Below are 16,412 nucleotides of genomic sequence, written 5' to 3'. Positions count from 1 at the left end.
GGCTAAATTTGTTAAATCAAAACAAATTGATAGAATGTGTAAACTTCGAGAGCTAAATTTGTTATTATACCAATAAAAATATGTACAATTGATGGAAAATATTGACATTGTGATTAATTGTCCTTAGTTGCTCACTTTCGAAATTAACAAAGATTAAATTGCTTTGATTTTTTTTTTAAAAATGGACCAATTTACTTAATATCAAAATTGAGAGGGACTAAAGAGGGTTTTTACCATCTAAAATGTTATCTAATACAAGAAAAACTTAACAACTATTTTTTTAATTATGAAAGGGTAAACTACATAATTAGCCACTGAACTATGGGTAGATCTTTGCTTTGGTCACTTAACTAAACAATTTTAGTATTTTGTTTTTTATAATTTTTTGCCAATTTACCTTGATTCTATATAAAAATTATAAAAAAACTCAAAATTATTTTAAAAAATACAAACTTTTATATAAAAATTCTAGAAAAATAAAATCTCGAATATGTTGTTGTTGAAGAACCAAGTATGGGAAATAAAAAAAATTATCATTCAATAGAATCCCATAACAAATTAAAAACAGAACAAAACAAAAAAGGGTTAGATCATTATATGCTTCCTCAATGTTTTTTGCAACCAAATTAGTAAAATTTTCAAGTTGAGTTCCATGCCCTTGAAGAACATCCGTAACTTGATAATTTAAAAAAAGGGTTCCATGTGTCAAATTTTCATTGGTTGATTTAGCAATTTTCTAATAGTGTTAATACCAAGTACCAATGGCGGATCCTAAGAGTTGGGACTAGTTTTTTTTTTGGGAGGGGGCAGGTAAAATTTTCTAAAAATTTAAGGGTTTAATAACATTTAAAAAAAATTGGGGGTCTAATAAAAAATTTTAAATTTGTGTGAGATTAATGAGAATTTTCAAAATTTTAAGAGTGCTTAATTAAAATTTTCAAAAAAAAAAGTATAATGAAAATTTTCAAAAATTTTGGGGGCTTAATTGAAATTTTTTAAAAATTTCAAAGGAAAAAACAAAATTCTCCGAACTTTTTTTTTTTGCAAGGGTGGCGGGACAAAGAGCCCCCTATGCCACCATAATAGTCTGTCTTTGCCAAGTATCATAATAAAACATATATTGATAGTTTAGGTACCACATTAAACATTTTCAAAGTACATGTACTATAATAATAACACATATTGATAGTTCAGGTACCACATTATATATTTTCAAAGTACTTGTACCACTAGACATTTTATGAAAGTACAGATACCAAAGGTGACATTATCTCTGCTTATAATAATAATATCAAAGTTAAAAGATGCTTTTAGTCCCTATATTTAAAAGGTTAGAAATTAAGTCTTCCGACTTTTTTATTTAAAAATCTCGTACAGCCATTAAACTCGTAAGTGTTTTCTGTCAAAATTTAGTAATTTAATATGTTGATTAAGCTAATGGAAACTACAACCAACATAAATGATTAAACTAAAATTTTTAAATTAAGAAAAATTAATTTTTAAAGTACAGGGACTAAAACTCAAATTCTATAAACCATTGTTGTTTTATGCGTGTCGTGATCATGTACGGAATTTGCTTTCAATTATTACTTTCATGTCTGAAAAAAGCTTGTTACTTTCTATTTGGTTTTCTCTGATTTTCTCTTTACATCATTTCATTTCATGCTTTTTAATTAGGTGGTTACGATTGATTTTAATTTAAAAATTTTCGGGTTATTTCGAGTTTATATTATATAAAATTTAGGTTATTTTAGGATTAAATTATTTTGGATTTGAGTCGGTGTAAGGTTTTTTTTTTGTAGTTTAGTTCACTTGATTTGTGTTTTTGGATTGCATCATTTCGAGTTTTGTCGTTCCGGTTTGACAATTAATTCAAATCATTTCAAGATCATGTGATTTTGGATTCAAATTATCAATTTTTTTTATAATCAAATCGAGTTGAGTTAAGTTTAAATTCAAATTAATTAAGTTGTATTTTTATGATTCTGATATAATGGATATGTTTTATCGATTCAATTTTACTACTTACTAAAACTTATGTTTCTCAAAATACTTTTCTCAAATTAAAATTTATTAATTATTTAAATTAAGATGTTATTTTTTTATTCTTTATATATGTTTTACAGTCTGTGTTCGAGATCCGTGGATACCCCACACAACATTGTTATCTCCAACGTTTGAATACGCATTCTCTCCTTGATAATGTAATATGCCTTGCCACTATGCCAAACACTTGTTGGTGTCTAAAATGGATAAAAACACATTTCTCGTCCCTCTCAATTTCTATATTGAGCAAATTGGTTCCTCTTAGAAAATTAGAGCAATTTAATCATTATCAATTTTGAAAGGAAGCAACTAAGGACAATTAATCATTGTGTTAATGCTTTCTGTAAATTGCACATATTTTTTATTGATATAATAACAAATTAAGCTCTCGATGTTTATATATTATGTGTAAATGTTAATAGAATATGTAATTGTTGCGGGCTAAATTTGTTAAATCAAGACCAAATTGACAAAATATGTAAACTTCGAGAGCTAAATTTGTTATTATACCAATAAAAATATGTACAATTGATGGAAAATATTGACATTGTGATTAATTGTCCTTAGTTGCTCACTTTCGAAATTAACAAAGATTAAATTGGTTTGATTTTTTTAAAATGGACCAATTTACTTAATATCAAAATTGAGAGGGACTAAAAAGGATTTTTACCATCTAAAATGTTATCTAATACAAGAAAAACTTAAAAACTATGTTTTTTAATTATGAAAGGGTAAACTACATAATTAGCCACTGAACTATGGGCAAATCTTCGTTTTGGTCACTTAACTAAAAAAGTTACAATTTGGTCACCCTATTGTTAAATGACACTTTGTAGTTGCTATAATAACAATTTTAGTATTTTTTTTATATTTTTTTTCCAATTTACCTCGATTCTATATAAAAATTATAAAAAAAAACTCAAAATTATTTAAAAAAATATAAACTTCTATATAAAAATTCTAGAAAAATAAAATCTCGAATATGTTGTTGTTGAAGAACTAATATGTTTGGGAAATTAAAAAAATTATCATTCAATAGAATCCCATAACAAATTAAAAACAGAACAAAACAAAAAAAATGTTAGATCATTTTATGCTTCCCCAATGTTTTTTGCAACCAAATTAGTAAAATTTTCAAGTTGAGTTCCATGCCCTTGAAGAACATCCGTAACTGATATTACAAAAGATTACGAAATCCACTTTGATGCCATTTTTCTAGCAAAAATATAAAATATACCACAAAATTTTATTTTTCAAACTCAATTCGAATTTTCAATTCATTTAAATTTATTTTTAAAAACCCAAATTATAAAAGCAGATTATATACAGATAATTTTACTTAATCTTTTTTTTTTTTACTTTTTTCTATGTTTTCTAAAAGAATGGATATTAGATATTTCTTTACAGATAATACAAAGAATATTTGGAGGGTTTAAAAATAATATTTCCCTGATTTTCTCTCACTTTATTTATATTTGAAATTTTTATCTACTTTCATTTAATTTTTAATTTTTAGAATTTTGTAAAATTTTAAAAGAATTCACTTTTGTAATCATTTTGTATAATCAGAGTCAAATTGATAGAAAGTATAAAAATTGAGGACTAAAATTATTATCATACTAACTAAAAAGTGTCACTTAATAGTCAGGTGACCAAAAAAGTTGTAAACTATAAAAATAGTCACCCAACTATTAAATTTTTTCAACTTAGTTGCTAAACTTTTTGAAATTAAATATTTTAATCACTCTCCCTTTAGTTGTCGTTAGATGAGTGACGGAAAGCTGATGTAGGTTTTTATTATTGATCTAATAACAAATTTAACCTCTAATATTTACACATTCTATCAGTTTGATCCTAAATATAAAAAATTCAACAAATTTAGCGCTTTTTACAAAATTTGTCATTTTAGTTCGAATTCTGAAAAAAAATTCAATAAAGTTAGCCCTTAACATTTACAAAATTTGTCTAATTCTAATTCTAATTTTTTAATAAAAAATAAAAAAAATTTAAAAATCATTTTTAACCCTTTTTACTCACCCTTTGATTGTGGCACCCACTTAGAATCTTCGAAGCTAATAATCATAAACCTAAATTGAAGTAAAAAAGTAAACTAAAATTGGTGAAATCACCTTAACTCAAAGAAGAAAATAATCGCTAACATGGTAGCGCCACGCTATCGCCCATTGATAACATATTAACCTTTGAGTTAAACTCAATTTACTCTTTCCTTTGTTATAAATTAAGAGTATAACTAATTTTGATAAGAATGGTTACTTTTCATTAACTCAGTTTAAAGGACTATAACACGTAAAGTTTGGTCTATTGTAGAATTTACATGCAATGCGGGACATTTACATTATGCAAAATTCAACACATATACGGGAATTTTCGTATTTCCACAATCATCATGTTGTTAGTGATTAACAACTACTTCCTCTTTACCATATATTTTTCATTCATAAAATTGATTACTTTTTTTTACCAAAGAAGTAAAATAATTAACATTTATGAGATTACAAAGTCTTCTTCTTTATAACAAGTCAAGTTTGGTCCCAAATAATTTTCCACACAAAAGAATAAAGAGGAAGAAGACTGCTACAGATTTAACTATCAATTGTCTATTGACTATACTTTTAACTCCACAAGAAAAGACTAAGACTATTTGTCGAAACCGTTTTTTGAAAAACAAAAATTTTAGTTGTCGACTTTCAAAAATAAAACTGGAGTCGCCACCGATCCTTTATTAAGGTGCGATCGGCTCACCTTAAAAATTATTTTGGTCTACAAATTTTGAGAAAACGAGTTCGGGAGTCAGTTACGTACGAGGAAGGGTTAGCACCCTCGTAACGTTTAAAATCGGTACCAAATTGACTATTTGATGTCTTAGTGTCGAAAGTTAAAAAGATTTTAAAATAAGCTTGAATGATGAAATTTGCAAAAGGATAACCAATTGTTCAAGTCATGTAAAGAAATCGAGTCCCAATACGTTAGGGTACAATTCCTCATAATCCCCGAACTTGAATATCACTTTTTATTTTATACGAAAATCTTCATTCCGAGAAAGTAACATGCCACACCCAATACGTTAGGGCACAACAAGTTAAGTTCCCAAAAATGATTTTTATGCATTTTGAATAAAAGTATTCTCGGTCATTTAGGACTGACAAAAAAAACCAGAACCCAATACGTTAGGGCTCAATTTCCCTCGAAAATCCCAAACTTTCAAAAACGCTTTCATTCAAAAAACCTTTAAATCAAGAAAATAACTTTGATGAATGGTTAAAACCAAAAATATCTTTTCAAAAGGGTATGTTAAAAAGTTAATATACAATATGATACAGATCCTTTAATTTACAGCATATACGAATAAATATTTGCAAATATAAATATACGAATACAATATAACAGTAAAATTACAAATATATGTACACATACATCTAACACATATACAAGTATACATGCAAATAGAAGGAATGAGATATATCCATTAAAACAAACTAAAAAAAACATGTATTCAAAATAAAAGAGAAAAAATCTCTTAGGTGCTCTGCTAGGGTTTCGACCCTAGCTTCCTTGCGCCTCCGATTGCTAGCCCCTTCACCACTACTCCGAACGCGACGGAGATGGTGACGGCTCGGCTTCGGGTAAGTTTCCTTTTCTTTTACTTTGTTATCTTACGAAATAATGAAAAAAAAAACCTTTGCTAATGAAAATAGACACTGTGAAATAAATAAGAAGATCACCTTTGGAAAGAAAACAAATTCTACACTGGTATTTTCTCTGTGCTTTTCGTATCTCTCTTTTTTGCCTTGAAATAAAACAATCTATCTGTCTTCTTAGTGTTTTTTTATTTCTTCTATTCCTTTTTGTGTATCCTCCCCTTTTACAAAATAAAAGTCGGCCTTTTATAGCCTGAAAAAGAAAAATAAAATAAACAACAAATGCTATTTTCTGCTTGCTTTCTTCCTTCGGGCTCTTTGAGTCCACTTTTGCAGGTGTCGTGGAGATTACGGCGCGTGCGTGGAGGAGCTAGTCCTGAATCGTGCGTCGATCGGGGTCTATTGGAGGCGTTGGGGCTACTTGCGGCGCTGAAGCAGAGAGAGGCTAGGGTTTCTTAGGGTTTTTTGTTTTTTTTTATTGGGCTAATGTCTGTATTGGGCTTTGGTTAGTTTTGTTATTGGGCCGTGTAAAATGTAGGCCTGTTTACTATTCCTTTATTTTGGTTTATTATGTGGGCCTAGGCCGATTGGGCCTTATTACACTATTCATTGTCTATTGACTATACTTTCATGCTTTGATATGTGATACCCTCTTTCTAGGTGACATTTTCGGTCCTTCCGGGCCACCATGGGCTCTCTGCATCACTCACCAACCTCATTAGATTCACCGGGTGCCATTTAGCCATCTCAGGTCTCAAAATAGCATCAAAATGCACACTAATCATTTATTAATATAAAGAACTAAAACAAAATAAAAACGCAAGAAAGATATCTAAATTGGTCGAAAATAAACTTTTAAGTGTGATGGAGAGCCTAATTTGACATATCAATTTACAGCAAATCATAAACATTATTTGCGGAACTTGTTAAAATTTCAGATTTCTTTATTAGTTTTGTTTCAATATTTTGTACAGTACATTAGTAGTAATATATTGCACAGATCATGGGCTAAATTATTTTCCAGACAGAAGAAATTGTTATAGTATTGACTGTGTTTAACTCGAGAAAAACATGATGAGATGAGCATGAAGATTATTGATCCACCAATTAATAAGCTGACAAAATCTTGAATGCAGAGATTATTGAGACTCAAAAATGAAACTCATGAAAGAAGACATAAATAGTTGAACCATACAAAATGTTACATTTAAAACAAACCCTTACAAATACTACGTAATGCAATGAAATATAGATGAATTGTTACAATAATAAAGACAGATGCATGGCAATGCAATGAAATATACATGAATTGTTACAATAAAAAAAATTGTTTGATAGATCAATGATCATCCACATGGTGAAAATTTTCACCAATTCCATATATTGTCCTTTTATAACAATTCCAATGGAATAGGTATAGAAGCCATCATTCACCCCCATGTACGACACTGTACTACCAATCTTCTCTAGATTTATGATAGCCTTGAAGCTGTTGATGTATCTTACTGGTAGGGGTCCAGAAAAATAATTACTTGAGAGATCAAAAATTTGGATTTTAGAGAAAAAAGGGCTAGACTTGGAGCTATTGACACGCAAGGAACCATGCATATGATTTGACTTCAATACAAGAACTTGTAGCTGTGGAAGACTTCCCAACCAATGAGGAAATGTATCATTGATCTTGTTGTTACCAAGATCTAGCACTTCCAGATCATTACAATTAAGGATGGATGGTGTCAAAGGCCCTTCTAACAGATTTCCATTTAAGTTGAAATTAGTCAATTGGCATCCCTCTGCAAATGTTGGAGGAATCGTCCCATAGAACGTGTTCTTCTTCAGATTCAAGAATTGAAGGCTGTTGCTCAAATTTCCAAAACATCGCGGAATTGTTCCACTCAAGTTATTGTGGGACAAATCAAGAAGTTTAAGATAAGTGGCATTGCAGATTAAAGAAGAGACCTCTCCATTGAAACTATTATTTGAGATCAGAAAGATTCTGATCGTCGAAGCTGGAATCGAAAGATTTCCACTGATCAAATTGGAGCTTAAGTCCAGAACTGCAATATTATTCCACGGAAAGTGCTCAACTTCTGTCAAAGAGTTGTGAGATACATTTAAGTAAGTCAAAGAGCCATTCCCCACCTGTTGCATCCACTGTGGAATCTTGCCTTCAATTTTTTTGCAAGAGAGGTCTAAGCTTTCCAAACTTTTAAGCCCTTTTAAAAATTGGGGGAATTCACTAAGATTGCAAGATGACAAAAGTAAGTCTGTAAGATTAGGCAATATATGATTAAAACTAGAAGTAGAATTAGATGTTAAGGATAGGTTGTTATATGAAAGGTAAAGATATTTGAGATTTGGAAGGTTTGAGAACATGCGAAACTCTATGACACCACTAAGATTATTTGAGGATAAATCGAGAAGTGTAAGATTGAGAAGTTGGAATATTGAAGATGGAAGAGGACCTTGGAGTTTATTATTCTCTAACACTATCAATTCTAGTGATTTGGATTGGAATTCTTTGATATGCCCACTGAATTGATTTTGAGAGAGAGATATTGTCTTTAAGGCGGGAGCAGTATACAACCATGATGGAAGTGTTCCATTGAGTAAATTGTCAGATAAGCCTAAATATATTAGATTAGGAAAAGCGGTTACCTCATCTGGAATGGAACCTTCTAAAGAATTTTTAGTTATACTCAAGTATTCCAGCTGCGTTAGGTTTAGAATTGACAATGGAATTTGTCCACTCAATTGGTTCTGCCACAAGTCTAAATGAGTGAGTTGCAAAAGGTTCCCCAATGATCTTGAAATTTGTCCACTCAATTGGTTCACCGACAAGTCTAAATGAGTGAGTTGCAAGAGGTTCCCCAGTGATCTTGGAACCGGTCCTGATAAGTTGGAATTGGAGAGATCTAAAAACTTCAAGGACACAAGATTCCCCATCGAGTCAGGCAATCCTCCACAAATATTTGCGTCTGAAATTATCAATTGTTCAAGATTGCTGCTCCGATTGAACTTCAAAGGATCAAGATTGAGGTGTTGGTTGCCTCCCAAGTTGAGGAGATTGAGGTTTGGCAAATCAAAAATGTTTTTTGGGAATTTTCCTTGCAAATCACAATAAGCAAGACTGAGAGACCTTAGAGAAGAGGATAGATTCATGAAGACATGAGCATTAACAGAAGACATGTCCATTCCATCCAAAAACAGATGTCTGACCTCGGTTAGGTTGTGAACAAGTCCCTCCAGAGCATATTTGTCAATTGTTTGTTCACCAAACACAGAGGAGAGATCAAGTGAAACCAATTTTGACAAGTGGGAGACTTGGGATGGGACTTCTCCTGCAAACCCTGTATGGGAAAGGTTGAAGTAGAATAGGCTTGTAAACTGACCGAACTCGGATGGAATTTTGGAAAGATTAAAATAATTGTAGGCAAGGTTGAGTTTTTGAAGGTGAGGAAGAAGGAAGAGAGTGGTATTGGAAGGGAAGTTGCCATATAGCCAACTGCAGCTCAAGTCAAGGGCAATAACATGAGCATTTAGGTGGTCACAAGTGACCCCATCCCATGAGCAGCAATCTGTACCCTCCTTCCATGGATTTGTCTTGGGATAAGATTTAAGACAAGCAATCTCATCGCAATACCAGGAAGAATCCTCTGTCTGATCAGTGATGGAAAAAGAGTCCTTAAACTGGATTAGTGAAGAGCAGGAGTGAGATCCTGAAGAAGAAAAAGAAGCATAAAGATGGGGAAAGAAGAGGAATAGGCAGAGAAAGAGATAGGAGGCCATGTTATGTTGGTAGAGGAAGATGAAGGATAGGTATGGTATTTACAGGCAACAAATAATACCACAACATTGGTCTTAGTCTCTTTTTCTTTTACATTGAAAAGTTATGGATGCTTTTTTCATTCTTAAAATTGGATGCTTTTTATTTTAGCAAAATCTTGTATTTCATAAAAATGTGTACACTTATATATATATATATGTAGCCTCATAATTCAAATCTAAAATCTCATTTGTTATAAATTCTGATAAATTTATTTGGGAATAATTATTTTTCATTCGTTAATTATTTCTCTTTTAATCAAGTAAAAAATTAAAATTAATAAAAAGACATAATGATTTATTTAGCATTTTTTAACTTTACAAACGAAAAGTCATTTTAGCTTTTCATTTTTTTCTCTTTTAGCATTAAAACAAAAAGACCTAATGGTATATTTTGATTTTAGCTCATCTAAAAAATCAAAGGGTGAGAGAGATGATTAAAAATATTTTTTTAAATTATATATTAAAATTTTTAGAATTAGAACTAAATTGCTAATTTTTGAAAATATTAAGGGTTAGATTTATTAAATTTTTTAGAATTTGAACTAAAATGACAAGTTTTGTTAACATTCAGGGCTAAATTTGTTATTAGACTAATAAAAAAAGCCCACATCAGCTTTCCGTCACTCATTTAACAACAACTAACAGGAGAGTGACTAAAATATTTACTTTCGAAAAGGTTAACAACTAAATCGAAAAAATTAATAGTTGAGTAAACTTGTTCATGAGTTGGGGTACTTGCCAAGGCCCAAGGGCCACCCAAAATTTGGGAGGGTTTGAGTAAAAATATTAGGCCCGAAAATTGAGTTTGAGTAAAAAAATTAGGCCCGTTTAAAATATGGGTTGGGTTCAGCTTGAACATTCAAAGCCCGAGCCCAGCCCGACCCGTTTTTAAGTGTATAATACTTTATATTATATAATTTAGAACAGATTAAAAAAATAAACTTATACTAAATATATAATAATACTATAATGTAAACATTAAAATAATGTTAAGATGACTATATAAAAATTTTCAATAAATAAAAATTGTTTAAATTATTAAATATTAAAATAATATAATATAAATATTTAAAAAAAAACTAAAAATTATATGGGCATGCCTAAAATGAGCTTGGGTTAGTCTTTTGCAAATATGGATGACTTTAGGCGAAATTTTAAGCTCATATTTTGGGCCGAGCCAAGCTTGAGCAAGTATAAAGTATGTTAATATCATGCTTAGGCCTGACCTGGCCCGGCTCATGAGCACCTCTATAGTTGAGTGACTAGAATAGAACCAAAGGAATAGTTTAGTGATTATTGTAATACCCCTTAACCGTATTCGATGCCGGAATAGAGTTCGAGGTATTACCAGAACACATACACTTTTAACCATATTAAATCGAGTTGTAAAGTTTCATCTAAACTAAAACTTTCAAATTGTTACTCTTGATTCGCTAATTAAGGTTTACGTGGCCCAATATACTCACAATCTCTCACTTCCTCAACGTATGAATTTGTAAATTTCCAGTTACTTGCTGAATTCATCACAAGTACCTGAATTGATCCGTATCATTACATATTCTCATGTCGTCACATTTTCCTATTTAACTATTGTAATATATCAATTACTCAATATCTCATAAGCTGAGTGTCACATATACATTATCCATTTACCTCCCATACAACTATCAATATTAGCCACAAAGATAACACAAATTTTCTCTATTCAATGTACCAAAACATGTTACTTCGTTAGCAACTAACCTTACTAAATATACACCTTATACTAACCCAAGTGTTTAACCATTCACCCATGACATAAATCTATTTTTATCTATTATTGCAGAATATAGATGTGCTACCCAAATCATAATTCACCTCACATAGTAACCGAGTTAATTTTTATCATTTGTCAAATAAATTACAAAACAAGTTATATAACAAAATATAGATACATTTTAAACCTCACCAATAAACAAATTCTCATGGCATTAAATAATCATCACGCATCAAAGACAAACGTACTTGACATTTCCATCACATAAATCGAATTAATTAGTGCAACCTCAATGATGTAATCATCCTTTTAACTTACTTAACCAAGCCAAATTATACCATCATCTCACACATAGAATGACCCACCTATCATTCTTCTCAATTATGTCACTTAATAGACCAAATATACCTAACCTTTATCATCATGATAAATCCACAACCAAAATACATCCATATATCAAAATTACCACACACACACATACATATATACCATGACACAATTCATTCATATATTTTATTGTCCTCCTCCTCCTCTCCATTCCACATCCTTAATTTACATAACATGCTTATAAGTAACATTATCTATAATTTCACTATTTTCTTGTAAATTTATTCAAAGCTGTCCATTTGAGTCATAGTCACTAAATCATTTATATCTTGAGCTACAGAAATCCAAATTAATATCCGTTAATTTTTCCTGAAACTAGACTCACATATCTTCTTACCATAAAATTTTCAGAATTTTTGGTTCAGCCATATAGTACAGTTTATTCTTTAAAGTTTCCCCTATTTTGCTGTCTGACAGTTCCGACCACTCTTCACTAAAAATGAATTATCTAATTGTACAGAATTTGGATGATGTTTCTGTTTATTTAATTTGAAAATAGATTCATTAAGGATTCTAATTATATAAATTATAACTCATAATTATTTTTCTTCAATTTTTGATGATTTTCCAAAGTCAGAAAAGGGGAACCCAAAATCATTCTGACATTGTCTCACAAAATTTATTATATCTCATGATTTACAATTCTATTGCTTACACTGTTTCTTCTATGAGAAACTAGACTCAAGAAGCTTTAATTTCATATTTTATTAATATTCTAATTCAATTCCCACAATTTTTGGTGATTTTTCAAAGTTAACCTACTGCTGCTGTCCAAACTGTTTTAGTGCACAATATTGATTACTAAGTTTATAACACTCTTATTTTCTTTCTCTACACTATTTCTCATCACTTTCTCTTATTTTCTCTTCACTAACATACCAAGAACATAAAACCTTATATAATGAAACTCTACATTAACATCAATTTCATACCTTTTCAATAATATCAAACTTAAAAATATATTGAAATCTTGATGTTCTTACCTTGCTCAATTGATTTCAATCTTTAACTTGATTTTCTCTCTCCTCCAGCTTCTATTTCTTGAATCTAACTTGATATTCTAGCTCCCCATAGTCTCCTTGTTATCTTTCTCTCTTGATGGATATGGAAATTCTTTTGATTTCTAAGTGAAAATAGTGAATTTTTGGTAAAAGGATCAAATTGTAAAGAAAAGAAAGTTTCTTTCTTTCTTTCCTCTCCATACGTTGGTTGCATGGGGAAGAAGATGATAATTTCTCATCTTTCCTTTCATATATATACTAAATAGAATAATAATAAATTAATAAAATATCATTTAAAAATCATATTAAAATATTAATAAACTAATATTTATTTAATTAATTAATCTAAAATATCACCAACATCATCATTGCCTTCTAGATTCCTCTCTCTTCTAATTGACTATTTTGCCCTTCATAATCTTTTAAAATTCCATCATTGAGTCACACTTAATTTGGTAAAATTATGATTTAGTCCCTCATAATTCTTATCTTATTCAATTTGGTCCTAATTCATCCATTTTCATCACTCCACCCTTAAAATATTTACACCTTTGGTCCTTCAAATTTTTCATATTTACACTTTAACCCCTCAAATTTTGAGTATTTACTCTTGGGCAACAATACTTTTCTCACTTTTGCGATTTAATCCTTCCTTGCATTAATATGTCATAATATACTTCTCAATGTTGACATAACTCAAAATTTTCTTTTTTATTTTACTATACCAAGGATAATATCTTACTGTAGAAATTTTCAAAATATTACATTTGTGGTCCCAAAACCACTGTTTCGACTAGGCCCAAATTCGGACTATTACAATTATTTTTGTAATTGACCCATATGAAATTTAGGTTAATTTCTGCTATTAGTCATTGTACTTTGCAAAAGTTCTGGACTTAATCTTTATACTTTAATTTGGTCATTTTTAGTTCATGTACTTTTCAAATTTTAAAATTTTAGTCATCACCAAACAATAACCGTTAAATTTATTAAGTTCTGTTATTTTCAAAAAATGATGCAACAAATATATTAGGCTTAACTCGTAAATCGGTATATAAATTATACTCATTTTCCCATGTTGGTACCTAAACTTATTTTTGGTCACAAGTGATACATAAACTCTTTTTTTTCCCAAGTTACTACCACCATTAGTCAAAAGTCTATTTTAGAAATAGGCTTAACCCATAAATTGGTACCTAGACTATAATTTGGTACCTCCGTCATTAGTCAAACCGTTCAGTTTATATGGAAAAAAATTAACCAATTAAAAATTGACATGTAGTAAAAAAAAAGGACTATTATTATTTATATATATATAAATGGAGAGAACCAGTTCAACCAATTTTTTTATCTTAGTTCAACCGATTTGTTTTTGTTCGCAAGTCAATCGATTCAACCCCTATTTCTGGACTGATTTCCTATCCAACCAGTTGAATCAGTCTATTTTTGAAAACACTAGTTTTGATCGATGAAAGAACTTTTTCTATCCCCTCAGGTCAGAGAAGTAGGTGGTGAAATTCAAAACCAAAATTAATCACCAGCTTTTTGACCTCAAGTGGACCAGTTTCAAACATTATCGGCATTGTCAAACATTATAAAGGAATAAGAAATAAAAATATAAAAAATAAATTAAATAATAATTATTTTTAAAAGTTTATATAACATACGATCTATTATTTGTTGGAATCTTTTCAGCCGATATAACATTTTGGTGTAAAATGGGTAACGGAAGAATAGTTTTAGTAGTACTTATGGTCAAAATAAAAATTAGATACCTTGGGAAAAAGAGCGCTGTTTAGGTATTAATTTGTTGTTCGAGTCTTTCTTTTTTAAATAGACTTAACGGTTTAACTAATAAAGATACTAATTTGAAGGAGAAAAAAAGTAATTTAGGTACCACTTATGATCCCAAAAAAATTTAGGTCCCAAGATGGAAAAAAATGACATAATTTAGGAGGGTTAAGCCAATATATTATTTTAAGTATAATGACATACCAACTTATTATTTCTACATGTACTTGGTAAAAAAATCAATTAATTAATAGCAAGTCGCATTCTGCATCAATATTAAAATTTCAAAATTTGAAAAGTATAAAGACTTGGAATGACCCAATTGAAAAATATGGATTAAATATATAATTTTCTACATAGTACAAAACTAATAATTAAATTTAAATAAGCAGATTTAATTATTATTATTATTTGAATCAAGACTAAAATTTCAAAATTCAAAAAGTAAATGGTTTAAAATTGACCAATTCAAAAAATACAATGACTAAAATTGATCAAATTAAGGTATAAGGACTAAATCTATCATTTTCGTAAAGTACAGAGACTAATAGCAGAATTTAACCTAAAATTTAATATAAATAAAATCCAAAGGAGAATATATTTTTTGATAACTACAAGACATTTATGAGCAAGGAAAAAAAGAAGACTTATAAAGATAAACACAGTAAGACTGAAAAAAACTATGGGGATAATTTACACAAATTCCTTCAAAAACCATAGCTTTGTCATACAACAGAACCTCGAATATTGTTGATAAGTTCTTACTTTAAACTCCACATCTTTGTCATCAATGTAGAACAAATCATTATGCCCAGCGGCTTTCTTGAATGGTAGTGCATCACGAGAGGCAAATCCACATATCGGCTGATGCCAGAGAAACACATAACACAAGCCAATTAACCAAAATGCAAAATCTAAAGCAGCAGGTTAAACTTACTATTCAAACTTCCAAAACTAAGTTTTCAAAATTATGAAAGGGTCGTAAACTACATAATTAGCCACTGAACTATGGGTAAATCTTCGTTTTAGTCACTTAACTAAAAAAGTTACAGTTTGGTCAGCCTATTGTTAAATGACACTTTGTAGTTGTTATAATAACAATTTTAGTATTTTGTTTTTATAAATTTTTTTGCCAATTTACCTCGATTCTATATAAAAATTATAAAAAAACTCAAAATTATTTTAAAAAATATAAACTTCTATATAAATATTCTAGAAAAATAAAATCTCGAATATGTTGTTGTTGAAGAACTAATATGTATGGGAAATAAAAAAAATTATCATTCAATAGAATCCCATAACAAATTAAAAACAGAACAAAACAAAAAAAGGTTAGATCATTATATTTCCCTCATATGTTGTTGTTGATATTTCTTTACAGATAATACAAAGAAAATTTGGAGGGTTTAAAAATAATATTTCCCTCATTTTCTCTCACTTTATTTATATTTGAAATTTTTATCTACCTTCATTTAATTTTTAATTTTTAGAATTTTGTAAAATTTAAAAAGAATTTCACTTTTGTAATCATTTTATATAATCAGAGTTAAATTGACAGAAAGTATAAAAATTGAGGACTAAAATTATTATTATACCAACTAAAAAGTGTCACTTAATAGTCAGGTGACCAAAAAAGTTGTAAACTATAAAAATAGTCACCCAACTATTAGATTTTTCAATTTAGTTGCTAAACTTTTTGAAATTAAATATTTTAGTCACTCTCCCTTTAGTTGTCGTTAGATGAGTGACGGAAAGCTGATGTGGGTTTTTTTATTGATCTAATAAAAAATTTAACCTCTAATATTTACACATCCTATCAATTTGATCCTAAATATAAAAAATTCAATAAATTTAGCGCTTTTTATAAAATTTGTCATTTTAGTTCGAAAAAATGAAAAAAAAAATTCAATAAAGTTAGCCCTTAACATTTACAAAATTTGTCTA

At 29.4% G+C, this 16,412-nt stretch overlaps 1 pseudogene; it reads right to left on the bottom strand.

Annotated features, from left to right (window-relative positions):
• LOC107960536 (transcription initiation factor TFIID subunit 6b-like) overlaps nucleotides 1-15,395 on the bottom strand; it is a 38,860-nt pseudogene extending 23,465 nt beyond the window's left edge.
• Nucleotides 15,396-16,412: the final 1,017 nt, after the last annotated feature.

This window comes from Gossypium hirsutum, chromosome D05 (assembly GCF_007990345.1).
Source record: "Gossypium hirsutum isolate 1008001.06 chromosome D05, Gossypium_hirsutum_v2.1, whole genome shotgun sequence".
In the NCBI taxonomy this organism is placed as follows: Eukaryota; Viridiplantae; Streptophyta; class Magnoliopsida; order Malvales; family Malvaceae; genus Gossypium; species Gossypium hirsutum.
Note: the sequence above shows the minus strand (reverse complement) of the source record. Positions and strands in the feature narration are given on the sequence as shown.